A 23,959-nucleotide genomic window follows, 5' to 3' on the forward strand; every position below is an offset into this window, starting at 1 on the left:
TCCCCTTAACTCATAGCGTGCCCCCGGCCCTATGAACCCGAGAGCGTGAACTGTTGGAACTGCCTTGCATTTCAACCTGAGTGGAGATAGATAGAGCCACAGTGTGCTACCAGCCCTGTGAAATAAAGTTACATGCCCAGCTGTTTCTTCCACGTGTCTCAGCTTGAGTAGTACTTTATAGATATTATTCCCTGACTGACTGCCCTGCATCTCAGTTAGTGTAAATTCTGGTCCCAGAACCACATGGTGCTGTAGTTGCCCCTCCCCGCGCAGGAAGCAAGCTACCCACAAAGTGTAGATCAGAGGAACTGTTGTTTTAGGCTAGTGTACTACCCAATTTACATCACAAGGTGTCTGCCAAGCAACACCAGAGCCAAAACAATTGCATTGTTGTACTAGACAACAAGTTTTATTCTCACCTTCCATTTTAAACAATGGAGAACCCAAGTGTAGAGAATTTCATTTCTTCCCTAGCACAGAGCCTTAAACCTGGCTACCCTGAGTTCATTAACACATTGAACTTAAGTGAGTGCAGGAAAGAAATAGACTCCCTTCTCAGCTACACATCAAAAGGGTCTGTGGTGAAATGTTTGCTCCTGAACTTCCACCGGCAAATTAACATTGTCTGTCAGAGCAAAATAGCATTAGAAAAGGAGATAGAATCCCTTAAAGCTCAAAATGCTAATCTCATTAGTGAAGTTCAGATAGCAAATCACAAAGTCCTGCGTTATTTAGAAGAGTTGCACTCAGCAGAGTCACAGCTCTTCTCCCACAAAAAGGAATTGTTAGGGCTTAGATCAGAAACTCTTGCCCACCAAAGTCGTTCAACCTTGCTGATTCTGGTTTTTCAAATTCAAATTCCTCCCTCAATGAGAGATTAACGCCCTCTCCAGAGCAGACCAAGGAAGTTCAGTCCTGCTCTACCTCTTCACTGCATCACTTTGAGAGTGATGACAGAGCTAGCATAGTCTCGCCTTCACAAATGGTGACCTCACAATGTCCCCGCCTTGAAGAGCTTGAGCTTATAGCTAAAGATGTGGACGTGTTTGATCCAGAAAACTGCGATCATAACATTGAGGACCATTTTAGTGAATTAGATCAAAATCTAATTGACCTGCCCAATGCAACACAGAGAGAGAAAGTTAAACTTGTGTGGAAAACCAGCTCAAAAGCTGTCCGCAAAGTTATACAGTCTCAACCTGCCAGAGTCAGAAATGACTACAATGAGCTTCGTCATGCACTGACAGAAGAATTTGCTTCTACTGCAGACGAAATCGCTTCTTTGGTTGCAGCTAGTCAAATTAAACATTCCCGTCAAGAGAGTCCCAGAGACTATTACAGACGTTTGAGACACGTATACTTTCAAGGAAAGAATGCACCAGGCTTAGAAGAGAACCCAACCTTTAAGTCCCTGTACTTGCAGAACCTTCATCCTTGTATACGTACACATGTTATTCTTGAGACAAGAAAAGATAACCTCTCTCTTAACGAGGTTAGGAAAATAGCACAGGTGGCTTGGGAAACTGTTGTCAATTGCAAAGCAAGGGAAACAACATCTGCTTCCAGCAGCTCAAACACCGTGAGGTCACACAGACCTTCTGTCTCAGAACCCCATCCTCAGAACAGATCGAAAGGGGGGGACAAAACACAGCATAGGGACGCAAAGCGTAAACGCCATGTCCGCCAGCTGCCACGGGATAGTCATGCCCAGAGCAGGAGCTGTAGAAGGCCATACTCTGAGATCCTGGCCCAGCATAATGACCTGCCAAACCACTGCTCAGATGATGACCACAGCATCTCTGACCGCAGTTCAGAACCCGACAGTGACAGCGCCTCTGAGTGTCTTTCTGTACACGGCTACAGGCAGCGTTACAGCCCTGAGCCACGAGTTAAGAAGAACTTCAAACAACAGAGCTCCAGAGTCCGCTCCTCTCGGTTTTGTAGGTAACAGTCCTTTTGCACTGATAGTAAGATTAATGCAATCTCAGCAGCCTTACTTTTCTTACAGTTAAATTGGTAAACTTTGATTTGTTAGCAGCCGCAGCAAACTCAATAAGACCCAAATTGTAATTGGATTTAACACCTTGTACAAACTTTGCAACTACTTTTGGATCAACTCCTTGTATTTTGTAATAAGCTCACTGGTAAACACTAGTTTAGGACACATCTTGGATTGACACACCAATCATACAACTGTCCTCATGCAACTGACAGCTGCATCTCATCTGTATCTCACCCCAAGTCATTTACATAACTAACACTTCTGTTCTCACTAACCTGAAGAGTAGCTGAGAAACAATGTTTATTATGTATTTCGTATAGTGCCATTGTCATGTTTAGATTTAGTTTTGTAGCTTTTGTTCTTGCCTAGTCGAGATATTAGTAGTGTTTAGCCAATTCCCAGTTGGTGAAATAACTGCCCAAAACGTTGCAAACACTAGATGAACTGACAAATGAACTCTGTACATCTATGGACTGTGAAAGATGCCCTTAAAACTGCACATCGGGTGCAGTCTCAAGGACATCGGGGGGATATGTAGGTGCAACCGGCGCCCAAAGATGATTGTTCATTTCTGGATTAACTCAAACTGTCAGTTTGATTACAGTAGGCCCACAGACTGTTGGAACAAAGACCTCAAAATGCCTTCACCCCCACAACAGGTCACACCCAGGTGTGAATCCTCCAAGGCACCCAAACTGTTCATTGGCTGAATTGACCCCCAGGTGATGACATCATCCGGGCCTATATAAAGTGAAGCACACAATCTCTCGCTCTCTTTCTACTGACTCTTTCTACTGACTCTTTCTACTGGATCTTGCTCCCGGAACTCCAGGAGACCAGCTTCCAGCTGTCCCCTCGGCCCTGGACCTGGCCTATGGCGTGGGATCACCACAAAGGTTAACCAACCGGTTATCCTCAACTGAGCACAGCACAGAGCGATCCGAATCCTCTTTTGCCTAAGAGCCACAAATAAGACAAGAACCTCTTCACCACGGAGCTTCCTTTCTTCACCCAACCACTGGCATCAAGCAATGCGCAACACCTCCTATCTCATGGACTGGTAACTAATCACCAACTGGGCATTACTACATGTTATAGGACTTTATGAACGGCTAGATACCATTGTAACTTTTGTCATAAGAACTGAGAGATCAGGCTTCCGGCCTTTGTGTAACAAAGAGAATGTTCACACCTTCTCCGAGCCCCACCTCTTCTCTTTGTCTCTCTCTCTCTCACACACACACACACGCACACACACACACATACACACAAACATACGTTTGCTGTTAGCTTTAGTTAGTTTATTGTGTTTTGTTTGTTGCATTTATTAATTTGTTAATAAATGTTTGTGTTTACCATATGTCTGATTATTTAATATTACACAAAGATGAATGAGCCAGCTTCTACTAAGAAAAGAACTTTTAAATCCTTCAACTAGTTAAACTATTATATTTATTGGTGTTTAACCCTTAATTAGTAGTTTAATATATTTTATGAGACTTTAATATTAGTTATCACTCCGTCTATGACGGTGGTGCCCCGAGGAACTCTGGTTTAACTAGAGTAATTTTTATTATTATCTTTGATAATTATTGGTGATAACTAATATTTACTTGATTAACGGTAAGTTTATTGAGAATACTCAATCTCATAATCTGAACGTGAGTCAAGGGAATATATTTGATTGGTTCTCCGTGTGACGTTTTTAATAAATTGAAGTTATTAATTTTTAGTAATTTTTCTTTATTAATTTTCCTTATCAAATATTTCATTTGATAGTCACTATTGATCCAATTAAACCCAAAGTACCTACAATGGTTAGGTTTAGAAACAACAAAACTACATGGTTAGGTTTAGACAACTAAACTACATGGTTAGGTTTAGAAACAACTAAACTACTTGGTTAGGTTTAGACAACTAAACTACATGGTTAGGTTTAGACAACAAAACTACATGGTTAGGTTTAGACAACTAAACTACATGGTTAGGTTTAGACAACTAAACTACATGGTTAGGTTTGGAAACAACTAAACTACATGGTTAGGTTTAGACAACTAAACTACATGGTTAGGTTTAGAAACAACTAAACTACATGGTTAGATTTAGACAACAAAACTACATGGTAAGGTTTAGACAACAAAACTACATGGTTAGGTTTAGAAACAACTAAACTACATGGTTAGGTTTAGACAACTAAACTACATGGTTAGGTTTAGACAACTAAACTACATGGTTAGGTTTAGACAACTAAACTACATGGTTAGGTTTAGATAACAAAACTACATGGTTAGGTTTAGACAACAAAACTACATGGTTAGGTTTAGACAACTAAACTACATGGTTAGGTTTAGACAACAAAACTACATGGTTAGGTTTAGACAACAAAACTACATGGTTAGATTTAGAAACAACTAAACTACATGGTTAGGTTTAGACAACTAAACTACATGGTTAGATTTAGAAACAACTAAACTAAACGGTTAGGTTTAGACAACTAAACTACATGGTTAGATTTAGAAACAACTAAACTACATGGTTAGGTTTAGACAACAAAACTACATGGTTAGGTTTAGAAACAACTAAACTACATGGTTAGGTTTAGACAACTAAACTACATGGTTAGGTTTAGACAACAAAACTACATGGTTAGGTTTAGAAACAACTAAACTACATGGTTAGTTTTAGACAACTAAACTACATGGTTAGGTTTAGACGACTAAACTACATGGTTAGGTTTAGAAACAACAAAACTACATGGTTAGGTTTAGACAACTAAACTACATGGTTAGGTTTAGAAACAACTAAACTACTTGGTTAGGTTTAGACAACTAAACTACATGGTTAGGTTTAGACAACTAAACTACATGGTTAGGTTTAGACAACAAAACGACATGGTTAGGTTTAGAAACAACAAAACTACTTGGTTAGGTTTAGACAACTAAACTACATGGTTAGGTTTAGACAACTAAACTACATGGTTAGGTTTAGACAACTAAACTACATGGTTAGGTTTAGAAACAATTAAACTACATGGTTAGATTTAGACAACAAAACTACATGGTAAGGTTTAGACAACAAAACTACATGGTTAGGTTTAGAAACAACTAAACTACATGGTTAGGTTTAGAAACAACTAAACTACATGGTTAGGTTTAGACAACTAAACTACATGGTTAGGTTTAGACAACTAAACTACATGGTTAGGTTTAGACAACTAAACTACATGGTTAGGTTTAGACAACTAAACTACATGGTTAGGTTTAGACAACAAAACGACATGGTTAGGCTTAGAAACAACTAAACTACATGTTTAGGTTTAGACAACTAAACTACATGGTTAGGTTTAGAAACAACTAAACTACATGGTTAGGTTTAGAAACAACTAAACTCCATGGTTAGGTTTAGACAACAAAACTACATGGTTAGGTTTAGATAACAAAACTACATGGTTAGGTTTAGACAACTAAACTACATGGTTAGGTCTAGACAACTAAACGGTTAGGTTTAGACAACAAACCTACATGGTTAGGTTTAGACAACAAAACTACATGGTTAGATTTAGAAACAACTAAACTACATGGTTAGGTTTAGACAACTAAACTACTTGGTTAGATTTAGAAACAACTAAACTACATGGTTAGGTTTGGACAACTAAACTACATGGTTAGGTTTAGACAACAAAACTACATGGTTAGGTTTAGAAACAACTAAACTACATGGTTAGTTTTAGACAACAAAACTACATGGTTAGGTTTAGACAACTAAACTACATGGTTAGGTTTAGAAACAACAAAACTACATGGTTAGGTTTAGACAACTAAACTACATGGTTAGGTTTAGAAACAACTAAACTACTTGGTTAGGTTTAGAAACAACTAAACTACTTGGTTAGGTTTAGACAACTAAACTACATGGTTAGGTTTGGACAACAAAACTACATGGTTAGGTTTAGACAACAAAACTACATGGTTAGGTTTAGAAACAACAAAACTACATGGTTAGGTTTAGACAACAAAACTACATGGTTAGGTTTAGACATCTAAACTACATGGTTAGGTTTAGACATCTAAACTACATGGTAAGGTTCAGACAACAAAACTACATGGTTAGGTTTAGAAACAACTAAACTACATGGTTAGGTTTAGACAACTAAACTACATGGTTAGGTTTAGAAACAACTTAACTACATGGTAAGGTTCAGACAACAAAACTACATGGTTAGATTTAGACAACAAAACTACATGGTAAGGTTTAGACAACAAAACTACATGGTTAGGTTTAGAAACAACTAAACTACATGGTTAGTTTTAGACAACTAAACTACATGGTTAGGTTTAGACAACAACTAAACTACATGGTTAGGTTTAGACAACAAAACTACATGGTTAGGTTTAGAAACAACTAAACTACATGGTTAGTTTTAGACAACAAAACTACATGGTTAGGTTTAGAAACAACTAAACTACATGGATGGTTTAGACAACTAAACTACATGGTTAGGTTTAGAAACAACTAAACTAGATGGTTAGGTTTAGACAACTAAACTACATGGTTAGGTTTAGAAACAACTAAACTACATGGTTAGGTTCAGGAAAAGATTGTAGTTTGGGTTAAAAAAAGAATGTTTCTTATGAAATTAGGTTTCACTTTGACATGGGACCAAACACAAACTACGGGCTCCTAGGTGAAAGTATGGTGTGTGTTGACCAAACCATCCACCCAGACTACTTCCCTAAGCCGATTTTGAGGCAAGTTATACTACGTCAACTGAATTCCGGAGCACTTCTGAAGTGAAACGTGTATTAATTAGGCAGATGGTTTTATATTGAAGTGGCGCTGGAGGGTGCCAAATATGTTTCATATCAACGTTTCTGTGGTTTACAATACAATGTCAACATTTTTTTCTGGTGACTACGTTCAATAAAGTATATTGAGAAACTTTTTCATACTCATCATCACCAGGATTGGATTTGGCTTGATGTTTCAAATGTTCAGCAGAAATCCTGCATTACATCCCGAACAAAAGACCCCGTTGAGTTGCATTACAGGAATGTAAATTGCCTTTTTTCCTGACTAAAAGTCCGTTACTCTGCCTCTGCTCCTTTTGGAAGTGCTCCAATTTTATGGGAACCAAAAGGCTTAAAAATCTCAAGTTTTTCATCAAAATTGCTAAAAAGTGATAAACTTCAGCGTCTGAAATGTGAATGTCTGATGGCGTTCTTAGTCCTTTCTGTGACATACATTTAGGTTTAGTACTGCTAGATGGACACAACAGGCTGTTTGAATGGGCTTCAGGAAATTGTGATGGCATTGTTCATTGCCTTTTGTTGGCATTTTATAGATTAATCTAAAGAACTGTCAGATTAAGAGAAAACGTTATTGGATTGAACTTTAATCCAAAGTGAATAGTGTATAAGCAGAAAATGACCAAACCTATCCAAACATGACATCAAATAGCACAACAACTGCTTCGCTGTGTATTTCATATCACCCACATGGCACTCCAGGAGCTGTCAAAATAATCCAATTAAAAGAATGATGCACCGTGACCTCACGTGTGTCATGTGTGTCTTCATGTTGTTGCTCTGAATGCCAAACCTACTTTGAGACAAAGTCAGCGCATGAATACAGAGCACTCCCATGGTTCACAGATATCAGGCTGTTTTCTCATGATCACAATCTTATCAATTGGCTGATTGAGTTTGCAGTTTGTGCTACAGTAACACCTGCTGTTGTAATCAGGCACAACAAAACACAATTATTAAAGGCAAAGGCTACTTACACCCTGGTGCAAATATCACCGTATACTATTTTCACCCTGGTGTTGGTAGCCAGCAATGCTATATTCACCCATTAGTTTTTGCCCATTGTTTTTTTCACAAAATTAAAGGTTTTTATTGAAGTGCCTTGGTTATTTTAAAAAACATGCTAGTACAGCAGTGGTATAGACACCAAAGATATTCTATCAAATTCTGGAAAGTAAAAAATAACAGTATTTCAGAATAAATCAAGTATTAATACTTGACCTCTAATTTTGACCTCCAGTGTTTACTGTTGGATACTTTAATCTACTGCAATGCATCACATTCTATAAGATAATCATACAACAACATCAATAACTGAGCCACTGTCTGAGGCACACTAAAACAGAGAGAAAGGGGTAGCTCTGAGACATTCATTATATTATATCTTACCATTTAATGTGCCTATTTGATTTATTATTTATCAGTTTTAATATCATGCTGATTAAACCCTTTAAGTCTTATATTTGCATGCAGTGTTCTCTTCATGGCCAGTTACATTTATTGTGTTCAGTTGTGATTTGTGTTGTATTGAAGTTGTTTTTCACTTTATACATGGGTAGATTCATATTTAGTGTGCCCATTTATTATGGTAAAGTAGATACTACTATAGACAATAAATCAAAGAAGATGTTGAATCAGGAGTAGATGCCCTTTTATTTTTTTCAATTCATGCATTTAGACAAAAACACAAAGTAGTAAGAACGGCAAGTGCACTAATTAAGCTTTACTAAGCAACTTATCCTGCTTAGGACTCCCAGATGTCTTGGGCCGGCCCTGCACTGTAATACCTAACATCCAAAGCACAAAATGATATTTGGCACAGCTGTAATCAGCCTCTAATTTGTTAATTCCACTGAAACACTGCAGCCTGTGCATGTCAGAGATATAGAGTCACATTATGAGCGTGTGCGGCTGGTGTGTGTGTGGTGTGTGTAGACTGCTCTGTGTTTGTTGCATTTGTTTTCTGGCGATTTAATGGAGAAACACAGTCTATACAGTCATGACCCAAAGAGCGACTCCTTTCAGACTCAGGCTTCGGCTCACTTCATCTTCACACAACTCAGCCTGTAAAGTTCATGATTCATGACACCGCAAGATAAACCATGAAGCAAAATATGAAACGATATACATTTTTCTATCGTCATACAATACATACATATCATATAGCACAGCCCTAGTGTGGATGTAGCCTTAGCTTTAGAAAAAGACTGAAACAGGGAAACAGCTACCCTGGCTCTGTACAAAGGTAAAACATCCCCACTCAAGGAGATAGAACCTGTCATTTAATGAGCTTCAGGGGCTGGTAGGTGAATCACAAACACAAACTTTATCAAAGGGAAACTTCACTCAGTGAGACGCTCGATTCCCACATCCAACCTCTGATCTCCAGCAAGAAGGGCTGAGCACCATACTAAGACCATAAATAAAAAATAAATGGGTTTTGTAACTCAGGCGATTACTTAATCAAATGTGGACTGAGCCAGAGGCACATCTCATGTTTCCAACAGATTCAGGCTGTGGGATTTGTGTGAAAATTCACAGCTGAGGTGTGAAAATTCATTCTGATACATACATTGTCACAATGTTACATCATGTACTACTTTAAATTCTACACTCCTCAATACATCATGATCTATCATCATCTGCTTTGTAATCTGTTTCATTGAGTGCCAAATACTAAAGTCAGATTTTCCACCCCAGTTAGACCAAAGAGACCTAAATGAGAGTGCCCCGCATAGCTTTGTGTGATGTCATCATTAATCGGTGGTGTGTTTAGTTGGTCCTCATCAAGTCGTAAAGAGTTTTGCCCTAACCAAACTAGTGCATAAAACTTTCCTTTGGCTTTTAAGATATGTGGTTGTGTCAGGGTAAAGAATCCAGTGTCTCAGTGCTGCTCATTACAACGGTTAAGACAACCTTCGAAGCAGCATGGCACACACTTTGTACCATTAAACACACCATATATTCACACTAGGACTGCCTGCAACTTAGATTCTTTTCACCATCGGTTAATCTGGCAAATATTTTCTCAAATGATTGATTGTTTATCTATATTGATCTATAAAAGGGCAAGAAATAGTGAACAAGACATGCCAGCAGTTGTGTATTTTAGCTGACTAATGTCAGAAATGCTATCATGCTGGTGCTCAGTACTGTAGGCATAGATACAGTGCCTATATATGTTTTGAAATAGTCACTATTTTGTCCTACAGCCTGGAATTATAAAACATAAAGTCCATCATTTCCCAGCTTTATTTACACATTTTGCCTTCCAAAATTAAAAGGGAAATCTATCAATCTGAAAATGAATACAAAATGAAAAACTAGATAAGCAGTGTTTGAAAACTGACGAGTCCATTAAAGCTTAACGAAATTTGTCCGTCTATTCCAAATTTTGTCTCCGGTGCTACCCTTCATATCTCTGTCCGGTTTCAGCGTTGTTATGGACGGTACCCAATATATCCTCTAGGGGGCAGTGCCGTGTCGCAAATTACCAGCATCGACAATCGCAAACATGGCGTCTGTAGGAGATGATTTTGCTGTTTGTCATCCTAAACAGCAATAAGGGTGCAAAAAGTGTACATGGCGGTGGCATGTAAGAGCACTGAATGAAAACCTTAATGGCAAGTTTTTTTTAAGTTTTTTCTTTGGTTGTGCCGATGAGAGATCTGGATGACCAAAGGCACTTCCAAAACTTTCGTATCTCCGCTACTTCTTCTCCTTTTTCTTCTTTGAGTTTATAGGTGGCTGTCTGACGCTACTTTTGATGATTTGTTTTCTAGCTTTTTAAATGTCCAGTTACTACTCTCTTCTTCGTCAATTTTCATGAATGGTTGAACTGACTCTATACTGCCCCCTCGATTTCCGCTGGTATTGCTCCGTTCCTTCCGGAGCACTCCAGATTCGTAAGCTCAGAGGCAACGGATCCACTGACGGATGAAATGACCTCCGGGACCAGATGAAAGGGTCCGTATCCGTATTTACCGTAGGTATAACCAATCACCTTCCAGATTACACACCAAGTTAATTGGCCTCCACCTGACATCAACTGTGGTGTTTTTGACTTCAGAATAAAATCAGGTGTTCCTTTGATTTGACTTCAGAATAAAATCAGCCGTTCCTTGAGGATTCCTCTCCTAGTCGTGCATGGTAACACAAAGAATTCACCATGGTTGAAAAGATGCTTTCAGAAGAACTCCAGGATAAAGTTGTGAGAAGTTAGAAGAAAGATCTAAAGAGATTTCAAATTTAACTCTCCCTCTGAGGGCCGTTCAGAGTATTATCCAGAACTGGAAGGCATATATATCCACCCAGACCTTGACTAGATCAGGCCGCCACTCCAAACTGGATGACCGAGCCAGGAAAAGGTAGATAAGGGAAGCTACCAAGAGCCCCACGGTGACCTTGAAGGAGTTACAAGTCTTCATGGCAGAGGTTGGTCAATCTGTGCATGTGACAACAATTTCACAAGTTCTACATGTTTGGCAGGGTGGAGAGAAAGAAGCCTCTTCTGAAAAAAATGTCACACTGAGTCTCTCTTCGACTCTCCGGTGTCATGTGGCAAAAGGTTATGTCGTGGGCTGAACTCGAAATGCAATGTTTGGTGAAAACCAAACCCAGCACACCACCCAAAACACACCATCCCTACAGTGAAGCATGATGGTGGCAGCATTATGTTGTGTTCTTCAGCAGGGACTGGGCAGTTGGTCAGGATTGAAGGGAAAATGGATGCTGCCAATGAACCCACATTCTTGAGGAAAACCCCCCTCTGCTACACACACCTCCATAAAAACAACAGAGTGGCTAAAGGACAGGAAGGTGAATGTCCTAGAGTGGCCCAGTCAGAGCCCGGACCTGAATCCTACAGAACATCTGTGGATGGACTTGAAGAGTGCAGTCCATCAGTGCTCACCACAGAATCTGACTGAACTCCAACAGTTCTGCAGGAAGAATGGGAAATATTCTCCAGTCTAGGTGCTCAAAGCTGGTAGAGACAAATCCATACAGTAAAAGCCGCTTACCGTTACTATGTACAAAAAATAATGTATTTTGAATTTGTTAGCATACTAATAAGCACCCTACAGCTGAGGCTAACAAGAATTAGTTCTGCACAATTGGACAAATTACATTTTTCACCAGATGATGGTACTAAAAGCTAGGGCATCAGTGCAAGTTATTACACTTCATCCTGAGGGGAACATGCACTTAATTTCCTGACATTTCCTAGTTAGTATAATAATAGTTATAGAGACATTTACCCCTATGCCATAAATGTGGCACGGGAGGAAATGTCAGGGGATCAGCAAAGTTGTTTTGTCTGACCATATGATCAACAAAAAGATGTTGTTGAAATGTTAAGCATTTTTTCTTGGTAAATGATAAAAAACTATAATCAACTATACATTTCAACCTCCCAGTATTCCTAAGAACTATTCAAAGGTTTGTTTGTTTGTACTCTCTCATCACAGTAGCTACCACTGCAAACACTTTGCAATAATATGCTCCAACATGTGTCTGAACTGAAAGTGGATACAACATGTTGGATCATGTTGCTGTTTGTGTGGTAGTTTACACCCTATTCCAGTGCAACGATAACAGACTGTACTGTGAATAAAACTGTCTTTAGTTAAAACTTCAATGAAATAAACATTCTAGGTCATTTAGGAAAGACAGTTTGTGTTCCTGTGGGGCACCACACTGACTCCAGATGGCACAGCTGACCATGATGGGACCAAAACACACACACACACACACACGCACAGTATGTCTTGTGACACTGTCTTGCCAAATAGTAGACGCTCACATCGATCATGTGAACTTAAGTGAACAAATCCAATGTAAAGCCAATAACCTTTACAGATGCCTCTAAAAACACACACACACACACACACACACACACGCACACACACACACACACACACGCGCACGCACGCACACACACACACACACGCACACACACACACACACTGTTTTTCCTGTCATTGTTGAGACAAATCTGGTGGCTCCTGCTCTAACTGATAAACACATGTCTTATATACACAAACCTCCATAACTCCAGATCAGCATGACAGATTATCCATATCTTCTTCGTTGGTGTTCCTAACAGTTGAGGTAAAAAAAACACCAGCAGCCCACATTTCATTTTCTCTCAAAAAACAGCTTCATCTGTCTCCTGCTACCCCTAATCCTTTGCGGTTGTGTCTGTTTGCTGCGGTGTGATCTGGGTTTTCACTCAACTGCACTTGGATTGTCCCGTTTGAGGACCCTTGCCAGCACCTTGGTTCCATTATTTGGTGAGTGGCCTGACTCTCACATAGAGCTGCAAAAATGAATCAATTAGTTGTCAACTATCAAAAAACCGCCAACTATTTTGACAATCAATTAATTGATTTGAGTCATTTTTTTAAAGAAAACAGAAGTCCTAATTCTCTGATTGCAGCTTCTTAAATGTGAATATGTTCTGGTTTCTTTCCTCCTCTGTGACAGTAAACTGAATCTCATCTTGGGCTTTGGGAGACACTGATCCACATTTTTCACCATTTTCTGACATTTTATTGACCAAACAACAAATCGATTACTGGAGAGAATACCTGACGGATTAATGGAGGATGAAACTGACGGTTAGTTGCAGCCTACTCTCACCCAGCCAAAAGAAACCTGAGAGACAGTGTGGAGCTTAAGGATCATTCTTGTTCATTACAGCCTGGGTCGAACTAGCTGACTCATCTTTAGAGAAACTGAACACGCCAAACAGACGTTGGTTCATTAAAGAATATAGTATGGTGAGCTCCATCCGTACGTACTGACTTACGTATTCTGTAACCAGGTTCCAATGGGTTATATAAACCCAGAGCTCTCATGAATGTTACACACAAAACACTGTCTCAGTCAATCCAATCCAAAACAAAACCATCACAGCCCAACCACTGCCTGCCTGCACCAGTAATCCTCATCATACAGAGGTATATGACTATTGATTTAAAATCTATAACCTATCTCGGCCCCTCCCCTCACTAAACAGTCTGGTTTTCTTAAAGACGTGGGGAAAATTGAAGTGTTTGGGTGGTCAGGGTAAAAAAAATGACCTTGTTTCATCATATTGTGTAACACTGGGCTGGAGCTGTGTTTATCAAGTCTATCTGTGTGAGTGTGTGTGGTCAACACAGCCTGTGATCTGTGAGCCGGACACTGCTGTAGATGCTTCCACACTGGCATGGTAATATGTTCAGACATGAGTAATAAGTCCTTAAGTCCCCATGCCTGCACAGCATCTCTGTAGCTCTGCCTGCCTATGTGCGTCACATGCAGTGTTCAACAGAGGCCACATTATAGCAACTACAATGACTCCATCTATTCAGCCCACAGTCCATGCATCTGTCGAGCAGACTCCCAGGCCTGGCCTAGTGCAACGGTCCTGGCAGACACGCTGCGTGCTCCCGCTGCTGCTGCTGCTGCTGCTGCTGGCTGGAGAGAGGCTTTGTTGGCATACCCGACATATGCTGCTAGCTCCGAACTTCCATCCGAAAACATAGTCTTTAGTGTGGCGCTGCTCTCGGAGAACAAATGTAATGTCACCGAATACAATGTAACAGCTACTGCGAACCCGTACAAGTCACTCGTGAATTCGGCTTGTAAGTAACACACAGAGAAGCGTTTACTACAGCTTTAGTCTTAGTTTATTACAGTTTTCCCTTCAGTCAAAATACACCCCAGCGTGCATTGTACGTGCACTGTACTCGCACATGAAGATTCGATTCTAATTCAAATTATACAGGGTTTGATACGTCACTCATACGCCGAACTCGCTAGGAGACTTTGGTGTATGCAAACCAATCTTATTTCACATACTCGGTGGTGTTAACTTCAGCTTGTAGGCACGGGAGTTTAAAACGGCCAGATTTGTAAGGGAGTTCGGCGTGACGTGTTATGGCGAGGAGAGAAGGCGGCGCGGGCGTTCCGGATGTGTTTTTCTGCCCTGAATTCTGCCGCCAGTAGAATCCAGCACATACCGACATTAAGCGGGTCTGGTTGTGTCTGTGTTATAAGGTGTCAGTGGCCGGTTTAGGACCCGGGGGCAGACGGGCGACAGGCCCTGCTGGGTGCCTGTCTGCTGCGCTGCGTCGCTTCCTTCCTGCAGCCTCTCCTCTTTCATGGACAAACGGCCCATTTGAACGCGGGTTTAACCGGTTTAACGCCGGGAACGTGTGAAACTCTGTGCTCCGTTTCGCTCCGCCAACCTTACCGTGTGTTCCAGTTTGTCAGAAACAGCCCGGTGCCCGTTAGGATCCGTAGTAGGGCCACTTCATTGTCCTGCTGCTGCTGCTGATTCCTCCTGCGAGCGAACACACTGAGTGCCAGCCCCCCTTCTGCTCCTCCCTCTCCCTCTCCCTCTCCTCCTCCTCCTCCACCCTCCCATCATTTCCCTCCATCCCTCTCTCTCTCCTCCGCACCCCTATACTCTTCTGCGTCCTTTCCCTCAACTGTCCCCCTCCTCCCTTTTCTGTTTTTCTCTCTTCCACTTCACACCCTGATTTCCTCCTTTCTTTTCTCCCTCTTTTAAAGCCTTTCTCCCCTCTCTCCGTCCACCACACTCGCCTTTTCCATGTTTTCCATCCTCACCCCTCTTCCTCTTCTCCATCAGATGTTTTAGGCCTCGTGCCCCCCCTCAGTAGACGCAGATGAGCATAATTTGAACACCTGACCTCAGTGGTGAATCCCCTCACAGACTGTAGGAAGTCCTTTACTGTCATCCAGTCATTTAAACAGCAAGCAGTAGCCACCGGCCTCATGCAGGCTAACTGGCATGAGTCACTGTTTTGACTGGCTGCTCAGGCCTACCTGTTTTGCTGGCTGGATGATTTACAAGCTGTGTTGCAGGTCAGTGCATGGAGCATTTCAGTACCAACATGGAGATTAGGCGACCTCTGCTGACCAAATCAGCTAAAAGCAATTCCCAACTACCACTACTACAGAAAAATAATTCAATTGTATTTTATTTACAGGGCCAATTCATAACAAAAGTTATCTCCGGACACTTTACAGGGTAGGTAAAGACCACACTCTATGACTTATTTATGATTTACAGAGACCCAACAATTCCCCCGTAGAGTACAGTGGCAACGAAAACCTTCCCTTGGAACGTTGGACAGACCCAGCTCTGTGGAGGACGGACATCTGTCTGCACCGGTTGGGGAGGAAGAAAAGGAGAGAGAAAGAGAGAAAAGACACACAGATGGACAGAGAGAGACAAAGACAGACAGATGGAAAGAGAGAGACAGCTAAGGTGATAGAATATGACAATGATAATAATTATGGTGGCAAACATGATCAATGATGAGTAGTGGCAATAACAGTGTCATGATTCCATCTTGGCAGTGCTTCTCTCCCCCTTTGTCTCTGTGTTTGTCTCCCTCTGTCTGTGATTCCCTGGATGTGTCTTCCCTCTCTGTTTGTTTGTTGCCAGCTGGAAGTGTGGTTTTCCCCGGGCAGGCTGTTCCAGGTGGACCTCGTTGGCGCTAATGACCTCCCTTCCTGTATATAAGGACGGACCTGGAAATCATTCAGGGCCAGATAGTTACATCAGCAAGAGCGTTACCCTCTTCCTTCCTTCCTGCCTTCCTGTCTGCCTGCCTTCCTTCCTGCCTTCCTTCCTTCCTGCCTTCCTGCCTGCCTGCCTTCCTTCCTTCCTCCCTTCCTGTCTGCCTGCCTTCCTTCCTTCCTCCCTTCCTGTCTGCCTGCCTTCCTTCCTGCCTTCCTTCCTTCCTGCCTGCCTGCCTTCCTTCCCTTCTTCCTGCCTGCCTACCTTCTTTCCTGCCTGCCTTCCTTCCTGCCTTCCTTCCTTCCTGCCTTCCTTCCTGCCTTCCTACCTGCCTTCCTGCCTGCCTTCCTTCCTTCCTGCCTTCCTTCCTGCCTTCCTTCCTGCCTTCCTTCCTTCCTGCCTTCCTTCCTTCCTGCCTGCCTTCCCCCTGCCTTCCTGCCTGCCTGCCTTCCTTCCTGCCTTCCTTCCTTCCTGCCTTCCTACCTTCCTGCCTCCCTGCCTTCCTTCTGCCTTCCTTCCTTCCTGCCTTCCTTCCTTCCTGCCTTCCTTCCTGATAAATATTGTTCGTGATTGTATAATATAATTCTTTCAATTTATTGGGAATAACATATTATATGGTAGAAACCAAGTTTTTCCCACTGAATATTAGAAAAATAAGAATTCCAAACACATTTTCCCTGTGAAGAGAGTTTTCCTTTTGCTGTAGAAGTAATTCCTTAAATGTTTTGTGGTACATTTATGACTTTTAATATTTACTCCATTAACAAAAAGGGACGGTTCCAAATCCTGCAGTTCTTTCTCTCTCAGAGTGACACTTCATCAGAGTAAGGATTCCAGTATAGGTATAGCATTTATTACTAATTGATATTCCTTATGTGGGAGAGTGGTGGTTAGCGCTGCTGCCTCACAGCGAGAGGGTTCCTGGTCAAATCTCAGCTGGGGCCCTTCTGTGTGAAGTTTGCATGTTCTCCCCGTGTCTGCGTGGGTTTTCTCCGGGTTCTCCTGCTTCCTCCCACAGTCCAAAGACGTGCAGGTGTTCGGTTCATTGATGACTCTAAATTGCCCGTAGGTGTGAATGGTTGTCTGTCTCTGTTCGTCTCTATGTGTCCTGTGATAGACTGGCGTCCTATCCAGGGTGGACCCACCTCACACCCAATGTCAGCCCATGTCGGCTCCAGCCCACCCGTGACCCCAATAGGGACAAACGGTTGAAGATGGATGAATATTCTTTATGGGTGACAGGAAAAGTTTTAGATCTATGAAATTCCGCTTCTTCTTCTGCTTCATTATTTTGTAAGTCTGCAAGAAAAATGATATTCCTATCCACCCAGTGTTGTAGATAGAATGATCTATTCTTTCTGGTTATGAATTCATTGTAATGTGTCCTCGTTTATCTCCTGTTGCATTGTATGTGAATGACATCAGCTGACAGGAAGTTAACAAGGGCACAGGATGTCACCTAGCAACAGGCTACATTTTAAGATAACAATACATTCACAAATACTTTTACAAATCATACCAAATATCCTCTGTGGACCAGAATGTATCCAATCCAAATAGTTAAGTGAAGGAGCAGCTTGTTGTGAGCTTTTCCAACACAGCAGTAATATCATCTATTCTGTGAACAAGCTTATAGACCTCAGTCATGTCTCCTCTGTGTCTCCTGTACGCTAGACTGAATTAAAGCAGTAGAAAATGGAAATGCTCAACAGGTCAGGTACCTCAAACGTGCGCATATGTGGCTTACTGTATTTGACGAAATGAACGTCTTACTTTTCATCACTGGACAGGGCTAAATATTTAATAATCTGGTTTTTGTACTTGTTTTGACTTTTTTGAAATGCTCACATAAACTGTGTTTATTATTTCCTTCCTCCTTTCTTACACATTTGATTAAACTAAAGGACTATTACACCAAAAAAGGGAATTTTAAGTTAATTTTCATAGCACATTTCAGCAACAAGGCAATGCTTTGTAAACATTTCAAAAAATAATTTCAAAACAGTAATGTGAGAGAATATGCAGTAAAAACAAGCTAAAAATAGAACAAGGCAGCTATAAAATACAAGAATCAAAGTTAGAGTGCAGTGTAAGTGGTTAATAATGATTTGATTTAATAAAAGGTAGCGTCCAACAGAAAAAGTCTTCAGTTTTTCAGATCAAGTCTTGTTTTATAAGAACTGTGAGTTGCAGGTGGGGGCTGGGAATTTGTTCTAGATATGTGGAGCATAAAGACGAAATGCTGCTTCTCCATGCTTAGTTCAAACTCTGGGGACAGGAAGCAAACCTGAACCAGATGACCTGAGAGGTCTGTAGGGCCCATACAGTAGCAGAAGATCAGATCTGTAGTTTGGCCCTATATCATCAGTGCTTTATAAATAGCAGCAGTTTAAAATCACTTCTTTGACAGACGAAGCCAGCGTAAAGACCTCTGAACTGGAGTGATGTGATCAACTTTCTTAAACCCTATTTGGACAGGATTAGTTGAATGTGGGGACGTGGGGTAAGGTCATTTTTACTAGAGGTTTAGTCCTGTCTGGATGCTCCATGTCCACAATTGCTGTGGAGAATGTCAATAAAAATGACGGCGATTTTCACCTTCTGTGAAACGATCCGGAAAAAATACCTCAGGCAGAACTCAATACAACCCTCTGTAGAAGATACAGCGGAGATCAAAACTAGAGAATTTAAAGTATTTATTCTTGATTTATTCTGAAATACAGTTTTATTGTCCATAATTTGATAGAATATCCATTGTTCCTATACCAATGCTGTACTAGCATGTTTTTTTAAATAACCAAGGCACTTTAACAAAAACCTTTATTTAGGAAAAAAAAAAAAAAAAAAGATGGCAGATGCTCTAAGGAGACTGAAACCCTGAGACAGCAGGTTGTCCAGATGAAGGCCAAAGGGATGAGCCTCTCAACCATCAGAGAGAGGTTTGGCGTTCACAGTCTGTGATTTCAAGAAGATTGAAACTTTACAAGGACACAGATCAATTTAAGTCCCTCAAAAAGGCCGGTCGTCCACGTAAAACGAGTACACGAGAGGACAGGATTATGAGACTCTCAATGGAGAATCAGTTCAACACTGCAGCTGGAGTTGGGCTCTAGTCCCCTGGTTTGGGGGATGTTTTCTGCAAGACTAATACAAAGAGGCCAAGTCACCAATTAAAGATGGCGGCACAGCAGTGATATAGCTACAGCTGAATTCTGAACAATAAAAAACAAAGGTATTTCAGAATAAATCAAGTTTGTCAAATTTGTTATGGAATTTTATCTCCACTGTATGTTGATATGCCAAGGTATCTTGTTAATACGTAGATACCGCGTCTGTTGAGCATGGAAGAACTTGAAGAAGCACTTTTTTAGACAATCAATTTTGTCCTTTAGTTTTGTGTTGACTTAATTTTGCGATATCAGGAAGCTACGTAGCACGCACATGGAGACAGGGAGGTGACGCAGTGCGTAGATCGAGTAATCCCCCCCCCACCTCTGGTAGAATCAGGGATTTCTTTCCTGTATGAATTGGCCATTTATATTACAGACGTCCTGAGGTAAGACTATTCTACCCCACGTCCCCACATGAAACTAGTCCTGTTAGAAAGGGCTTTAGAGGACTCAGAGGACTTAGAGGACTCGGACTTTAGAGTAGCAGAGCTCTGAATCAGCTGCAAAATTGATTTTTTAGGGAGACATCGAGACACTATTACACTGGTCTACTAAAGATAAATGCACTAACTTGTTTTTCCAAATCCTGCTGAGACATACAGTACATCCTTTAACCCTCCTGTTGTCCTCGGGTCAAAATGACCCGCCACTGTGTTAAAAACAAAAAAAAAATCCCCATAAAGATATTTTTTTAACTTGAAATTTTAGGACTTTCCTAGATTGGCACCAACAGTAGAAAAAGTGAAATGTTGCTTTTATTCACATTTCCATGTAAGCTGTACAAAAAAAGGTACAAAGGTGGTCTTGGGGTCAAAATGACCCGTGAGGCAAAAAGAGTTGAACTCGAGGTCACAGAGTTATTTACAAACCACAGAATGTTACAATGTTTGAGTTGTTTTAGTCAATCAGTAGCAGACGTAAACAAGACAAATCATGGGGTCTTCTCACGGACGGCTGTGCCTTTGATCAGTCTCAGATCAATTAGTAGTAGACGTGAACAAGACAGTAGCAGACGTAAACAACACACAGGTGTTATCGCAGACTGCAGAGGTCTTTTCTGTGGATTTCCAGAGATTATAAAGGTGCTGCAGACGACAGGGCCCCGAATTCTGTCTGTGCTGAAGCCATGAGTGTGCGTTACAACGCTGAAGAGGCTCTAGAGTGGATTTTTTCAGATGTCCAGCAAGACAACTCTGATTCAGAAGAGGAAGTGGAGGATGTATCAGAAGAAGAAGATTGGGAGGAATACAACCCAGAGCATGATGAATCATCTTCAGAAGAAGAAGAAAACCCTACAGCTGAAAGTGAGACTTTCCTTTCAAAAAATGGCAAGATAACATGGTCCTCAGCAGCATATGACCAACACAGCAGGCATGCAGAACAAAACGTCATAAAGATGACCCCAGGACCCACAAGGTTTGCCGTTTCTCATGCCCATGACATTGTCTCTACATTTTACCTGTTTATCACACCAGCAATAGAAAAAATAATCATATCTGGAGGGTTATAGCAAATACGGAGATAGCTGGAAGAAGATGGATGAGACTGACCTGCAGGCCTACTCAGGGCTGCTAATCTTAGCCGGTGTATACAGGTCCCGAGGTGAGGCTGCAGCTAGTCTATGGGATGCAGAGAGTTGAAGGCCAATTTTCCGAGCCACAATGCCACTCAAACTCTTTCACACCTACTCAAGACTGCTACGATTTGATGACCGTGAGTCAAGACCAGCAAGACGCATGACAGACTAACTTGCAGCCATAAGAGAGGTCTGGGACAGGTGGGTGGAATGGCTGCCTTACCTCTACAATCCAGGACCTGACGTAACAGTGGGTGAGCAACTGGTTCCATTTAGAGGTAATCTATTTTCATATTTGTAACAAAAGTGATTTTCACTATTGATTTGTTTGACTGTTTTCTGTGACACTGATACTAATCACTGATGCTAATGTCTTCTGTCCAAAGGTCGTTGTCCTTTCAGGCGGTATATGCCCAGCAAGCCAGCAAAATATGGGATCAAGTCATGGGTGGCTTGCAATGCCAAATCAAGCTATGCTTTGAAAATGCAAGTCTATACCGGGAAGCCGACCAGTGGATGCCCAGAGAAGAACCAGGGGTTCAGTTCGAAAGAACAAGCTTGAGCTCCCACCTGCACTGCTTGCGTCAAAGGAGAGAGAGGTTTTCTCATCAAAGTTTGCCTTCACAGCCACCACCACTCTAGTTTCTCACCTCCCAAAGAAAAACAAGAATGTAGTTCTTCTGAGCACACTGCACACAGACGGTGACGTAAGCGATCGTGAGGACAGGAAGCCAGTCATCATCCTAGACTACAACCGCAACAAGGGAGGTGTGGACAACCTAGATAAGGTGATTGGAACATACAGCTGCAGAAGGATGACTGCCCGCTGGCCCCTGGTCATCTTCCACAACATCATTGATGTTTCCTCCTACAATGCCTTTGTGATTTGGAGAGAGATCAACCCGACCTGGATGTCTCGTAAGCAGAACAAGAGGAGGGTGTTCCTGGAGCAGCTGGGAAAGAAACTTTTAATTCCACTCGTTGAAAGAAGGAAGCATGTCCCCCGCACAGAAGCCTCAGCAGCAGTTGTCAAAGCTATTCAAAGTGCAGGAGCTCCTGATCAACCTGAGGATCCAGCTACCACAGCCACTTCCCCAGCTAGGGCAAGTAAGAGGAAGAGATGTCAGTTCTCCCCTCAAAAGAAGGACTGTAAAACACAGACTGTGTGCTGCAGGTGTAAGAAATACATCTGCAAAGGCTGCACACTTGCATACTGCCCTACATGTGCCAATTAGTTGAATGGGTTATGTTATTTTTCATATCTTGTATTGTACATTGTTTTCAATTGTTCACTGGAGAAAGAAAAGAAAGAAACTGAGTCATTGGGATGAATAAAAATGCATTCAAAACTCCGTTTTGCACATTTTTTTTCTTTTCTTAAGCTATAGAAATTAAGTGAAGAGGGAAAACTCAGTTATTCACACATTTTGTGATGAATGACAAGTTGTTTCTTCAAGCAAGATGAAATTTGGTGTTTAAATTCAATTGAGCTGCTTATATTAGGGGTTTAGTGAAGATGGGTCATTTTGACCCGGAGGACACAGGGTGTATACAGAAAATGAAGACTTAATCCTTGATATATTTCTAAGGTGGTGGTAGTGTAATTCAGGTCCTACACCATGACTTCACCAAGATTTCTGGCTTTGTCTGGTTTTTAACATTGCTGATTAAAGCTCAGTGCTGTCTATTAATCATACCATTTTTGGCTCCAATAATAAATTCCTCAGTTTTGTCTTTGTTTAATTAAAGAAAGTTCTGGCACATCCAATCATTCATTTGTTTGATGCACTTACTCAGTGTTTGTATTGGGCCATGGAGCACAGGTGATATGGTTATGTTAATTTGTGTCATCTGCATAATTATGGTGACTTAATTTGTTGTTTTCACAATCTGAGCCAGTGGAAGCATGTAGATGTTAAAAAGAAGACGCCAGACTGGAGCCTTGGGGAACTCCACAGGTCATATTTGTCCACTGAGATGTGTATTTACCTATAAACACAAAGTAGTTCTTGTTCTTTAAGTAGGATTCAAACCACTGTAGTACTGTGCCAGATAATGCCAGTTTCCCAGTCGGCCTAGTTATATTTGGTGGTTGATCATGTCAAATGCAGATCTGAGATCCAGTAAAACTTAGACTGAAAGTTTGCCACTGTCTATATTTAAGTGGATGTCATTGAGAGCAGTCTCAGTGCTGTGGCGTGGTTGAAAACCTGAGTGGAAGAAATAGATCTTTATAGTTGTTTAGTTCCAACAGCTTGTTAATGATTTTAATGAGAAACTGCAGCCTTGATATGAGGCTGTAACCGCTCATTAGTGACAGGCCCTGGTGGATTAAAGTTCAGATGCTACTGACAGTGCGATTTAGTAGCCCTTCCACAGTAGCAGACAAGTCAAGTGCATTATTAGTTTTTGGTTCTCAAATGTTTTTGTCACAAGGCACACCAAATTATAAAAACAAGTATTCCAGGGCACACCTTTACATATGATTCCATGCAAATCAGCATAAATAAGATTAAAAGGTACACCAGTGTTTCACAACATGTTTGAGAATCACTGGCTGATGATTAATAATAATAATGTATTGACTGCCCTTGAGTGGTCAAAGTAAGGAACTGCATCATTAGTTCATTCATGCTAATACAGTGCTAATATCAGAAAATGAGTTATCTACAGTCATGCCACTGCATATAATTATATTTATAAAGAACATGATAGCATATATATTCCTGATGAGATCTTTCAAAATAAGATAATCAAACGGAAGAAAACTTAAAGAACAGCATCAAGGCAATCCTGAAAAAGTCTTTGTAAAGATCTATTCCATTTTAATTTCCATATTGAATTATGGATGGTTTACCCCTTCCGCTA

General features: G+C 41.1%; 1 protein-coding gene across 2 annotated transcripts in view; it reads right to left on the reverse strand.

Annotated features, from left to right (window-relative positions):
* Positions 1–15,148, reverse strand: part of LOC310959562 (neurabin-2-like) — a 57,792-nt gene extending 42,644 nt beyond the window's left edge. For both annotated transcript variants that reach the window (XM_083930950.1, XM_083930949.1), the window contains exon 1: positions 15,050–15,148. The gene's annotated coding sequence lies outside the window, so the exon portion shown is untranslated. The remainder of the gene's footprint in view (positions 1–15,049) is intronic.
* Between the last annotated feature and the right edge of the window lie 8,811 nt (positions 15,149–23,959).

The sequence above is a fragment of the Echiichthys vipera genome (assembly GCF_963691815.1).
Source record: "Echiichthys vipera genome assembly, chromosome: 17".
In the NCBI taxonomy this organism is placed as follows: domain Eukaryota; kingdom Metazoa; phylum Chordata; class Actinopteri; order Perciformes; family Trachinidae; genus Echiichthys; species Echiichthys vipera.